This window comes from Orcinus orca, chromosome 1, assembly GCF_937001465.1.
Source record: "Orcinus orca chromosome 1, mOrcOrc1.1, whole genome shotgun sequence".
Classification (NCBI taxonomy): domain Eukaryota; kingdom Metazoa; phylum Chordata; class Mammalia; order Artiodactyla; family Delphinidae; genus Orcinus; species Orcinus orca.
The window spans coordinates 154,290,977-154,304,499 of record NC_064559.1 but is presented as its reverse complement, the minus strand read 5'-3'; the positions used below and the strand labels follow the sequence as shown (position 1 = coordinate 154,304,499).

Sequence of the window (13,523 nt, the reverse complement as noted above, 5' to 3'; positions counted from 1 at the left end):
CCTTCCCCTACTTAACCTAACCTAGGGTGGACTTCATGGATTATCGATTTTTTTTTTCAAGTTTCTAATAAGAAAGGAAAATGGGACTGAGATCTAGGAGAATTAATTTGTTGAACAAATGAACACTGCACTCCATTTCATATTTAAAAGACACAATGAGAATTGCCTGATTGTATTCTCTTACTTCTTAAGCACTGCTTGACAGGACTATATAAATTACTGAGCCTTTTTAGATTTGGGGGAAACATTAAAATTTCATATAGTTGTTTTCCTGTTAGAAAAGTAATGTATGCTCATAACATTTAGAAAATTTCAGTAAGTAACAATTTAATGTTAATATTTGTTGAGCATAGACTATGTGTCAGGCACTGTTCTAAATGCTTTAGAGAGATTAACTCGTTTATCCCTCCCAACACCTCACTGAAGCACAGAGGTATTAAGTAACTTGCCCACACGCTACACACCTAGAAGCATGAGCCTGGAATCCATCACTATGCTATGATGTTCTAAGAGAGAAAAGAATCAATAATTTATTCAATCGAGTCCTCCGCTGCTTCAGAGTATAATGTCATAGGCAAGAAATGATTCATAATAATACTGTACCCTTTACAGTTATTTAAAAATATTATAAGCATGATCTGAGTCCCTGTGGAACAATTAGTAAATGAGAAGTCATCTGTGGCACAAGCCACGATTCCAACTGGCCCAATCCTATGCACCTGACATGCATTAAGAAAACAACAGACACTTAAAAGGGTTTGTTTTCAAGATGGAAGCATTTTTTAAATTTTGCAAATGAGTCAATGACATGATGAGTAGATTCCCTGAATTAATGGAACACCCAGTCTCACAAAAGTTTACCATCAGTCACAACGCTTTTACAATACGTTTATGAAATGCCGCTAGTCCTTTCTTAAACACTTTTTTTAAAAATATTTATTTATTTATTTATTTTTTGGTCTCCGTTGCTGCATGCGGGCTTTCTCTAGTTGAGGCGAGCGGGGGCTACTCTTCGCTGCCGTGCACGGGCTTCTCATTGAGGTGGCTTCCCCTGTTGAGGAGCACAGGCTCCAGGCAGCGGGCTTCAGTAGTTGTGGCGTGGGCTCTAGAGCGCAGGCTCAGTAGTTGTGGCACACGGACTTAGTTGCTCCACGGCATGTGGGATCTTTCTGGACCAGGGCTCGAACCCGTGTCTCCTGCATTGGCAGGCGGATTCTTAACCACTGCACCACCAGGTAAGTCCCCCTAAACACTTCTTGAGGCTTATCTGTTAGCACTGGACATCAGTACGTGAAAAATAACTGTATACTCCAGGTCACATTTTTTTCATACTTTAATTAAAAATCATACTAGGTAAAAGACAAATATTTCTGTTTCTGTTTAACGTCCTACCCAGGGCTAATAAGCATGACTATTTTAAATATAAATTCTCTTCAAAGTTAAAATATGAGTAATGAAATGATTGTCTGGCTCTAAAAATATTATACGACTGTAACTTCACACTAAAAACGCATTAAAACTGTTACTCCAGTAATCATAATTATTCATACCACTGTGGTAGAAACATGACACACATATGTAAACAACTATTTTAGATATTTTAGACAGATAGATGGATAGACATCTTGCTCTGTATATCTATAAAATCAGGTAACTTCTTTGGAATTTAATTGTTCTAGCATTCCAGAAGCTTTATCTACCTACCTATCTACCTACCTACCAATCTATCTACCTACCTATCTATCCATCTATCTATAAAATCAGGTACCTTCTTTACCTGATTTACTTGCTCTATCCAGTGTTTCCAGAAGGTTCAAACTGCCATCTTTTAATGTATCCAATAGCCGGCTGCTGGTCAGTAGATAAAATATCTAATAATTCTGAACATTATCTGTGTATTAGGTGCAAAATGTTTTCCAAATACTGTTTCATATACTTTCATAAAAACCATCAAGACAGAGACCACTATCATCCTCATTTTACAAATCAGACTGAAAACGGTTAAATAACTAATATTCCCATCCACATCTGTCACACCAAAACCATACCTCAAACCACCGTTAGGCTGCTTCTCTTCCAAATCAGACTCCAGAAAAATTTGACTCCCACAACTTGCCTCCCTAAATTAAGCTTAAGCTGACATATAAAACTTAAAAAAAAAACACCCAATAAAAATCCAACACAATAAATGACATAATTCCAAATCTGAAATTTTCTTCTCTCAGAAAGAGGTAAACAAAACTAATCTGATATTAGCTAGCCAGTTCTTCAAGTGTTTCGACTACGCAGATTTTGCTGTCACAACATGACGACCACCCACGTCCTTCAACAAGTGACAACGTAAGCCCAACACCGCAAATCTCATTAGAGAGCTTTCAAATGAGACTGGAGCTTGTGACATTGAAAATTTTTAGAGTATTAATCTGTCCGGTTTCTTGTGAAACACAGATCCACATTTTTATGTATTTCTACACAAAGCTAAATGCTGTCCAGATTCAACACCTTCCTGAATTACCTGGGTTAAAAACAGTAAAAATACAACTGCATTTTTTTTTATAAGGCCTAAAGACGCAGCCCTTAGATTCTTCAGCATTTTTTGGACTTAAACCAGGGTTTTATGGTGTTAGTTTACCGTTAGAGAAGGCAAAGAGACTGAACGGTTGATCCCAAAGTCCTTTTATCACTTAAGTCTCTGTAAAACGTTTGATTACTTTAAAAAATTATGTGTGAATCATATGTTTGTTTATTGAAAACAGGTCTTGCTGACACATATACTTTTTTTTTTTTTTTAAAGAATCAAAACAGCTCCTTACTTGAATGTGACTGTTTTGGCAACAGTTAAACGCAACCCCGTCATTCTAGCGCTGCTGGCCTTCCTGGTTCTCCTAGGTGAGGGCCGCCATCCTGCGATAATTTACACGCAGGGCTGCGAAGCACCAGCAATGGTGCAGTGTGGTGACTAGCACTTTCAAAACAAAGCCAAACTCGGCTTTTAAAGTAGAGAACACACAGACACAGTCCCTACCTCTGACAAGGTCCAAAAGATTCCTTATAGACAGTCTATTCAGACGAAGCTACAACAGCCCCAGGAAATATAAAGTGTCCACAAAGACAGTAGCGGGGCGGGGGAGGAAACAACTGATGGGAAGGAAGCTAATCATGTGAAGTTTGCCCAACTCCACAAGGTCTAATACATTCCGGTTTGTTTCCACTCAAAGCAGCCATTAAACGTGCCCTGACACGTGGGCGCGGGGGACCTCCCTTCTCGCCGGTTTTTGGCCATTTCCTTCTCTGTGCACTTGTTTGTATACAACCTCGCCCGGACAGGGGTGACCACAAGATGACAGGCCTCAGCAGTTCCTTCACTCAGATTTCTAGTTGCCCAAAGTTTCACTCCACGGCGGGGTTTTAACGAGAATCACGGGGTCCTTTTCGAAAGTTATGAATGGTTTAAGTCAAGTTTACAAGACACAAACGGAAGGCGAGGGACAAGTGAGTGTCGGACGACTTCAGTGACAGCGTTTTAGAATTAGCTTTAATTGATATGCCCTAGTTAAAATTTTAAAAAAAAAGTCACTCTGATCCACGCAATAAGTGTCAGGGCAGTACTTTTTAAAATCACGCAAGACTCACGTCTGAGTCTTGACCGCCTCATACCATCCGCAAATACAGTCTCCAGGCCACTCACTGCTCGGGGGTCCCTCGCGGGATGTGTGATCTGAGTCGTCGCTGTGACCCGCTATTTCCCCGCCAGACCCCCAGCGCCGAGCGGGTTCCAGGTCTGCGCACACGCCGCCTAGTCCCCAGAAAGAACGGAAGAAAGTAGGGAAGAGGGGCGTGGCGCCCCGGTCTCCCCCAGTTGTCCGCCCTCCTCCCGAACCTGGCACCACCGCAAGCACGAGCGGGGAACGCCGGAGCCTTCCAGCCCCAACCCGGTGCGGGGCGCACGGCCGCGGGCAGACCAGGAAGCAAGCAAGCGAGCTGGGAGACCTCTCCTCCCACTCCCGCCCTCATCCCGGGGGCCGCGCCCCCAGCCCTGGCCCCGCAGGGCCCCTGGCTTCCTGCGCCCTCCGACCGCCGCCCGTCGAGGGCGAGAGCGCCGTCTGTCTCCGGGTCTCGGCGTCCCTTGCCCTCCCTCCCCCATCCCGGTCTCCGGCGCCCAGTGCCCCGACCAGTCCCCGCCCTCCGGGACACTCTTTCCTCCTTCCTTCCTTCCTCCGTTCCCTCCCTCCATCTCGCTTCCCAGCACCGGGAACTCGGAGGCGGCTCCCGAACTGGCCAGCCGACGCCCCGCGCTGCGCCCCTGTCCCCTCGGGGACCGGACCCGCCACCTGCGCCCGCCGCTCGGTGCTCACTCGCCTGCCGGTGCGCTGCCCCTGCCGTCACCGCCGCTGCCGGGGACTCTGTCTCTAAGGGCTCCTGGAGACGACTCCGACCTCTCCTGCTGCTCCTCCGGGCGGGCGCCGGCTCCGCCTCGCTCGGGTAGGCGGGGCGGACAGCCCGACGGGCGGGGCGGCGGCAGCCTCGGACTCCTTCCTCCAGGCCCGGCCCTCCTCCCTCCTGCCCAGACGCCCTGGCTGTTCCCTGGTTCGGCCGCCGAACCCGCGTCAGGTCTGGGCCGGCAGAGGGCAAGAGTTGGGAGCGTTGAAGTCTTGCAAACGGCTGGCTGCCTTGGACACCCCCAGTTTCCCTTCCCCGACTTCCCCGTAGCCTTGAAGTTCAAGGATTCTCGGGCCGCCCCACTTCACAGCCCTCCACCGGGTCGCTCTGACTCCTGAGAAGTTTCCTTCGCGTGCGAACGCTCGAACGCTCGGCAACTCTTAAGCCAGCCGTCCCTTAGGCCGCCAATACGCACGCCGCCAACCCCCTACACAAAAGTTAGGCTCTGCTCCAGGAATTTCTTAAGAAAACAGTCACAGTAAAATTTAAAGGGCCCTGGGGCCACAGAGAGATTTTGCTTTCCAGAAAATGGAGCTATAACTGCGGATTGTTGAATTTTTAGTACATCCACTCATCATGTGCATCCCCTCCATCTCTCGCCGTGAGATTTGTGTTTCCGAACGCCCAGTACCTGGTAGAGTTCTGCTTAATGAATAGATTCAGGGTGGGGTAGTTTGAAAAGCCACTTCTGTTTCCACAGACTTCTGACTATTCGTATATAGAGCCATTCAACGAACACTCATTGAGCACCTGCTGTGTGCCAAGCATTGCAATAATGGTGATTGGAGAGACACAACGATGAATCAGACGGGGGACTCACCCTCAAAAAGTCCAGAAAGAGTCCAGAAAGAGTCAAAAAGTTGGATGTGCAGAAATCTTACCACTCAGTGGACTTCTTGCAGGTTCCTAGGTATCTGCTTTCTTGTTTGACAGGGTGGAGATAAAAGAGAAGAGAAGGCCAAAGTAGCTCACTTAAAACCAGTGTGGGCAGAGTCCAGACTTGAAATGGAGTCTTAAAGCGTTGGTGAAGGATGTCTGTGAGTTGAGTTTCACCAACTGAGGAGAAGTGAGGCCTAGGGAAGCCAGGAGCCAAGGATTGCAGTGAGGACATTATCTTCACTTTCTTCCCTCCTGACCCCTGCTCAAGTATCATTCTCGGTGAAATCTTTTGACCAGGCTGTAGAAGGGGTACTGCGGGTATAGGAAGTCTGTGGTTGGATGCTTTGCCCCAGGACTGTGATTCTTGCAACCTGTGGATGGCGGTAGCTGTTGGTGTGCAAGCCACAGGCTGCCAGGGGAGCTCTTTATTCCCCGCTTGGTACAGTAGCAGGAAATGCTTGACTGATTCACAGACACTGACAGTTCCAGGAATACACTCTAAACAGAGCAGCCTGATGCCAGCTGGGACTGAGACCATCATACACTGGAGTTTGTATCTTTTGGCCACAGACTACAGAATCGACTCCTATAGCCCCACCACTGATTTGCACTTCTGGAGCCCTTTATCGTCTAGTAAATGCTTTCATGTATGTAATTCTCATCTGGAAACTGAGGCACCAAGAATTGAAGGGGTTTATTGAAGCTTTTCTAATTTAGTGCTATTCAAAGTGTGGTCCACGGAACAATGACCATCTGGGAACTGTTACCCATATGTAATGGGATAAGCACAGAAATTGAAGGTGAGCATGTAAAAACTTTTATAGCAATTTGAGTAATTTTCTGCCTGTTGAAAGATGGCCTTGTATTCTGTATGTTTCGTTCATTTTTCTCGTTATCCATTTTGTATTTATCATGTTGGATAAAAGCATCAGCCTGCAACAGATTGAAAAGAAAATCCCACAGATAGTTTGAGATGCACTGATCTAGTCAGGAGCAAGGCAAGAACAATAAGAGCTAACACTTTCATGGCAGATGTTGCTTTAAGTGCTTAACATATATTAACTCTATTAATCCAACCCTAGCAGGTAGGCTCAGAGAGGTTAAGCCATGCAATCCAAAAGTGGCACAGCCAGAATTCAACCCAAGGGGTCTGACTCCAGACTGTGTGCTTTTACCCACGACCCTGCATCCAGTCGTTCTTTCTGCTCTGCTGTGTCCAAATTTCAGTCATTCACATTTCATCTACATATCACTGGGCCTCCTATATGATTTTTTTAATTTATATTTTTGATTGACTTACTTTTGTTATTTCTTACACATAGGATGCTTGCTGTTAGTAATCTCACCTGTGAAATCATGACTTTGATGAGCCAGCATCAGTCTCTTACTCTAGATCACATCAAAGTAGATGCTTAACACCAGCAGTTGCTGTCAGTGTTCTGCCATATCCCCTCTGATCCTTCTCCAGTTTCGTGCACACTGGCTCCAGGTGTGCATTCATTCCCATCACCTGATCCTGGCACCTGGGACTGAGACCATCACACACTGGAGTTTGTATCTTTTGGCCACAGACTACAGAATCGACTGGCACCTGCATGTCATTGTCAGAACACCACCCTCAGCTGCAGGATTTACTTTGCTGGCTCACAGGGCAGCTGGAAGTACCTGGGAATTGATGTTCCCCCATCCCCGCCTCAACCTTTAACCAGTGACTAAGGACTATGGCCACATAAATACGCCAGTTCCTTTGCTCTCAGTTGGAACAACTTCAGGGTGAATCTCCACTGTCTACAGGGCTCCCTACGAGATTGAGCGAAATTCTCTTCCCACTTCTGTGGGAACTGATGCCACATTCTTGCTTGTCCTTCTTACCCTTCCGGGACCTACTTCCCACTCCCCCACCTAGGAACGCATCCTAATCAGGACCAACTATATAATTTGCAGAGCCTGATACAAGATTTAAAAATGCTCATAAATCATTAAGAATTTCAAGATGGCAACAACTATTAAACCAAGTATGGGGGACATGTGTGACTACACAGGTGTGTGACTTTACAGGCTGCACAACAACGATGTAGGCCTGGATGCTAGTAAGTCATTTTCACTTTTCTTCTTTTAAAAAAATAAATTTATTTATTTTGGGCTGCGTTGGGTCTTCATTGCTGCAAGCGGGCTTTCTCTAGTTGAGATGGACGAGCGGGGGCTGCTCTTTGTTGCAGTGCATGGGCTTCTCACTGCAGTGGCTTCTCCTGTTTCAGGGCACGGGCTCTAGGCGCACAGGCCTCAGTAGTTGTGGCTCGCCGGCTCTAGAGTGCAGGCCCAGTAGCTGTGGTGCACGGGCTTAGTTGCTCCGCGGTATGTGGAATATTCCCAGACCAGGGCTCGAACATGTGTCCCCTGCATTGGCAGGCAGATTCTTAACCACTGTGCCACCAGGGAAGCCCTCACTTAAGTTCTTATCTCAGGGTCTGCTTCTGGAGAATCCCAAGCTAAGATAACAACTATTAAAGTAAAAGCCAGCGCATTCAAGTACTACCAAAATTATCTTGTATAATACACTGGTGGTCAGCATCCCACACCTTGGGAGCCCACCTTGTAGAAGGGTGGGTCATGTCAAGTTGAACAAAAAGAGCTTGAGCTACAGGAAGAGGTATAGCCGTTGAGAATGGTTTAGGTTAACAAATGATGGGGCAGAAAACGTGGGTTTTCTTCTCAATTCTGACATGGAATGATACACAAAGTGTGAATTTGGGTGGTATCTTAGATTGAGTTACCTGGAAACATACCTTGCATGAAGAAGACTTATGGGCGAGTGGTTAGAAAGATACACCTGTAAGGAAGCAAGGCCGGCAGGATAGGGCAGAGGACAAGGATGCCTCTCAACATGGTTACAGCTGGACCTGCAGTCCAGGGGGGACTGGAGGCAGGTGGTTCTTTAGAAATGGACCGTATTGAGTCCAGTGTATTGGACTTTTGTATCTCCATATCCTGTACTCCTGGGAAGAGGTGTTGCATTAGGCAAAGCAGTTCATTAAGGGTAATGCGCACTGATGGACACAGCTGTGAGTGGTCAGGAACCAATATTCCCAGCAACTCGGGAACAGGTGTGTCACCCCTGAACAGGGGGTCTGGGAGAAGCTCCAGAGTATACACTATAGGTGGGTTATCTCCAAGGTCTCACTTGGGCTTATAGTCAGTCATAACTGGCATTCTCAGCCCATCCCAGGAGGACCTGACCCCTTGGTCTTCCATGTAGCACCTGGGCAATGCTTGGTTGCATTTTGCCTTCTTTATACTATGAATCTATTTAATTTCCAATTTTTTCTTTCTCCAGACTTCTTCAAAATTCTTTTTTCTTTCCCTTTCTGTTTTCTGCTCCAACTATCTTCCACCCTCCCATGGCACTTGAGACAAATCAATCAATCAATCAGTTGCTTATGAAAGAGTGACGGTGTCGTGAAGTAAAATTTTATGCATGAGGCAAGACCTTTGAGATTAAGTCCTGGCTTTGCCACTAACAATCTGTGTGAATTTGGAGCAATCATTTCACCTTACTGGGCTGTGGCTCGTCCTTAAAATAAAGAGATTTACAATGGTCTCTAAAGTCCCAATTCTATGAAATTTAAACGTTTTTTAAAAGATGGCTTTCTCTGCTATATAATCCCTTATAAAGCAAGCAAGAGAAATGGTTTTAGAACTCAGGACAGCTGATTGTTTTTAAATTAATTACAATTCGTTGGTGAAGCTCTTCTATGAACTTCTACTCGATAGTCAATAACAACACCCTAACTAAAGGCTCGGTCAGAAGGAGATGGGGAAAGAGGAATGAAAGAAATGAGGCAAATCAATCAGTCTGTTGGCGATCAGGTCTCCACAGACTTCACAACAATTTATCTGGGATATCAGCGTTACTTCCTAAGGATTTTATTTCTTCTAATGCACATGGCCACACTCTTTGCCTGAACCTGCCCTAAAAGTTATGAAGAGAGCTTCCTCTTTTTGAATAGGTTACCTGGGTAAGTTTTTCACAAACTGGTTTTTCTGCTCAGTCAGAGGCTGTCATCTTCTCATGTAGAAGTTAGGTCAGGGAAAAGCACCCACAGTCTTGGAAATCCCCAAGTAACTTGTTGAAACACGTATCAGCAGAGACAGGAGCTATGACCCAAACTGCGACTACAGATCAGTAGTTAGTTCAATGCAGTTCCACCCTCAAATGGATGGAAGCCTCCAGAGGCCTGGGTGGGAGTGGCCCAAAATTGAGTCACTAACTCAAGTTAGTTGATTACTAACTCAAAATTAGCTTTCTGGCTTATTACAGAGCTAGGCTCTCTAGCTCTGGAGAATGGAAATCCCCAGACACTGTTGTATAGAGGTCAAATGTGTGGACTCAAGAATGAACAAATTTCCCATCATTGAAGGGGTTCAACCAGTGGTCAACTAGGAAGTAGAGATGTAGATGTTATCAAGGGAAGCAACCCAAACGTTCACCAGGGGAGATATATTACCTCCATCTAAAGCACTCTGTGAAAAGAGGTAGATCTAAATATATTCACATGAAAAGATGCCCCAAATATATTTTTGAGCATAGAAAGCAAGTTACAGAAGACCATGAATAGAATTTCCCACTCATGTATAAAAAAAGCATACACACACAAGCACAAATGTCTGTATGAGTATATCTGCAGTGATGTTTGGCAAAATGTTAAAAGTGATTTTATCAAGGTGGTAGGGTTTTGGGTAACCTACACTTTTTTTATATTGCATGAATTTTTTTTTTTTTTTACCAGGAAAGTATAGCCTTTCTTTGAATAATGTGAGGTTTTTCCCCATACTAGAAATATATCTCTTTTCGTATTATAAAAAGAAGAAAAAAGGCATTGTGTTGACCAGCAGTTGGCAAACTATGGCCAAGGGGGGCAGACCATCGGCCATCTGTTTTTGTGAATAAAGTTTCATTGGAACACCACCACACCCATTCATTTATCTATTGTCTTTGGCTGTTTCTACTTACAGAGCTGAATGGTTATGACAGAAACCTTATGGGTCACAAGGCCTAAAATATGTATCTGCCTCGTTAGAGTTGTGGTAACCCCTGGTGCAGACAATTAGACTAGAAAACTTTTTCAGTATGGCAAATTGCAGCCTAGATCTTACTAGTTCTTCAGATTTTAACATATCTGACAAAACCCAAACATGGTCTGTATATTTTAAAGTACCTCCCAGTTCTGAGTAGTGATTAGGATAGCGCAGCAAAGAGACGACACATACTTTCCTTCTTCCTCCCCCTCCTTCCTTTCCTTCTTCTTTTCCTTCTGCTCCCCTTTTTCTCTGTCTGTTCCTCTTGCTGTTCCTTCCCATTCTTCCAATGAGATAGGGTAAGCAACGTGTTCTCCATTTTGCCCTCAGACACTGTCCCGCCTGAGCGAGGACTAGGTAGAGGACTGAGGTTCCTCTCTCCTTCTGGCTGGGTATCTCCAAGATAAAATGATTGAGGAAGTTCTGGACAGAATAAACTATCCTGGGAGAGGAGGGTAAGCTCCCAAAGAATCAACCCAGACTTGGAGGAAAAAAAGTCAGGGGAGTTGTGGAGGATAGGAGACTACCAGGCTCCAAGGGGAAAGGCTGGGAACTGGACGGAGCAGATCCCCTCTCTCTCTCCCCACATTCCTCCGTCACACTCTGCTCCAGTTTTCCTTCCTGCGTAATCCATCTGGTCTCCAGGTACACAGAGGAGGTTTGGGATGTTTCTCCTTCACCGTCAGTGGTACCCAGCATCAATACTCTCACTTACTGAAATCACACAAGCAAGGGTAGCTAGTGCCAATCTGGCCATGCCAGGCCCTTGCTCATTGCCAGAATTTGGCCAGAAGAGCTGGATGGTGGCCCTGATGTGGGATGCGCTCAGATGCTAAATAATTAAATGGTTCAACAGAAACATTCCCTTTGTCAACCACTCGCCCCAGACCTTCCCTGAAGAAAATATAAAGCCCCTGCAGTGTCAGAAAGAGAAGCAGCCTGGTAGATGATTAGATTATTGGTCCATCTATAGCCTATGCTACAGGGCTTTGATTCAGACACAGTCTAATAGCTGTGGACCTGTGAGCTAAGTTGTGATGGGAATGGAAAGTATTTTCTCTGGCACTCTGATAACAGACCTGTTAATTTCATTTAGCTTTATATTCTGGTGAGAATGGAAAAAACCAAGCCTGCAACCTCTGTGACTCCAATTTACACTGCATGGTTGTCAAAATATCTAAAATGTTCTTTTCAGAGTGTGGGGGAATCTCAGAAAAATGTGATAAAAATGCTGTTTTTTTCTAGTATTTCAGTATTACTCTAGAAATACTGAGATAATGGAATAATACCAACAACAATACCAGGATTTAAATACAAAACCTGGCATCGTTGTTGGTATTATTCCATTATCTCAGTATTTCTAAAAATAAAAATATGAACTGTTTCTATCCTGAGACTAACCTGCGAATTACATACACTTTCAAATTTTGAATGTAATAAAGGTGCATTCATTTAAAGAGTGTTCTGACCACACTCTTCTCCTGTTTAAACACTCCCCAGGTGTCTTATTGTTATTTTCTTTCCTATTTCCTGGGTTACTAGGAAGGCTGAGCATCTTTTCTTGTATTTATTAGTCATGTGTGGTCCTAGTACCAATTTGGGCACGGATCTACTTCCAGAGGTCTCTGATGAATTGTGCTCGATATTTTTGTATGGCTATAAATAGCCTTGATCTTTGTTCTGGAATATAGTTAAGTTACTGGAACCAAATTTATCCTTTTAGGTCTTGCTTTTAAGATAATTCGGCAGGATTAGGGCAGTTATCACTCTAGGGCTAATTTTTCCCCCTACTGAAGGCAAATTGTTTGTCTACCCAATGATCCCTAAATCTTGAGGTTTTCCAGTCCGGCTGGTGGGAAGAGGCAGCATTTCTGGTCCTGGTCCTGTGTCAGCATCGGGTACCGTTACATCTAACCCTTCCAGCTGGTTCTTCCCTGGCCTTGAGTAGTTGCTTTACCTGCACGAGTTCATCCTTACTCATCATACACATCATCATACTCAGGGGGGACACTCAGCTAGTCTCTGGGTTCTCTTTCTGTTCAGCTCTCTTCTGTCTGGTGCTCTTCCCAGTGAATCCTAGTTGCCTTGATCTCCCTGAGCTTGCATCCCCATCTCCTCGACCCAAGGAGCCCACCAGCTCTTCCTGAATTCCCCCGTCTCTGCTTTGCCTGGAAACTCCTTCGAAGCAGTCAATTAGGGGACTTGTAAGACTCCATTTGTTTTCCATCTCTCAGGGATCACTGTCCTTTTGTCACCTGATATACAGTGTTTTGCAAATTGTTGTTTCATATATTTTGTCTGTTTTTAGGTTACTTCAGGTAAGAGGATAAAACCAGTTTTTTACTCCATCTAGACTATAAGCAGCAGTCTCCCCTGTCACTCGAAACCATGCCTTATTCTTCTTTTCCACTTATCATTATATCACATTATTTTGCACATTTATTTGTTTAGTGTCTGTCTCCCTCATCAGACCATAAGCTATATGAGGGAACTTACTATGTCTGTTTGGTTTACTGTTGTGTCCTCAGCTATAATAACTTTGCCTGATGTATTCTAATGCTCATTAAATACTGAATGAATGAATGAAAGCTAGACCAGAGCCAGATCATGGGAGGCTTTGAATGCCCAGCAAGGAAACTGAACAAGTTTTGCTGAGCGCAGAGGCTCTTATTCCAAGACTAGAATGACATAAGTAAAATTCTATTCATTTGCAATTTGAGGACATTGTGGGGTGCAATGCTGGTGACTTCACTCAAGCTCCTCTCTGTGTAAATCTGCCCAAGCTCTTGGTAGATTAGGTCACATTTTTTGGAATCTGCTTGGAACTTAGGAACCTGGCAGTCATAATGAATCTTGCCTTTGACCCTGCCTCTTAATCTGATTGGCTCTAAGCCCTTTACAAATATTAATTATGTCTCACAATGGAGTTGCCACCCTGACCTTTTTTCTTAGGCTGCTATCACCGAGACCAGTGTTCAGCACTTCTGTCCCATAATAGCATGCTTATTCCTCCTTCCTAAAAGAGAAAGGTTAGGGTACTATCTTTACCAACATCCTTAAATTAATTAGTGTCCTAACAATAAGCTTGACAAGCAACTTTCTTAAATTTCACATGATAATTGTAAAAG

At 44.5% G+C, this 13,523-nt stretch overlaps 1 protein-coding gene across 2 annotated transcripts in view; it reads right to left on the bottom strand.

Annotated features, from left to right (window-relative positions):
- The window catches only part of GNG12 (G protein subunit gamma 12), a 124,095-nt gene extending 119,638 nt beyond the window's left edge, over positions 1–4,457 (bottom strand). Inside the window, exon 1 of one of the 2 annotated variants that reach the window (XM_033407500.2) lies at positions 4,356–4,457. The gene's annotated coding sequence lies outside the window, so the exon portion shown is untranslated. The remainder of the gene's footprint in view (positions 1–4,355) is intronic. The other variant, XM_033407499.2, reaches the window with a different exon arrangement.
- Positions 4,458–13,523: the final 9,066 nt, after the last annotated feature.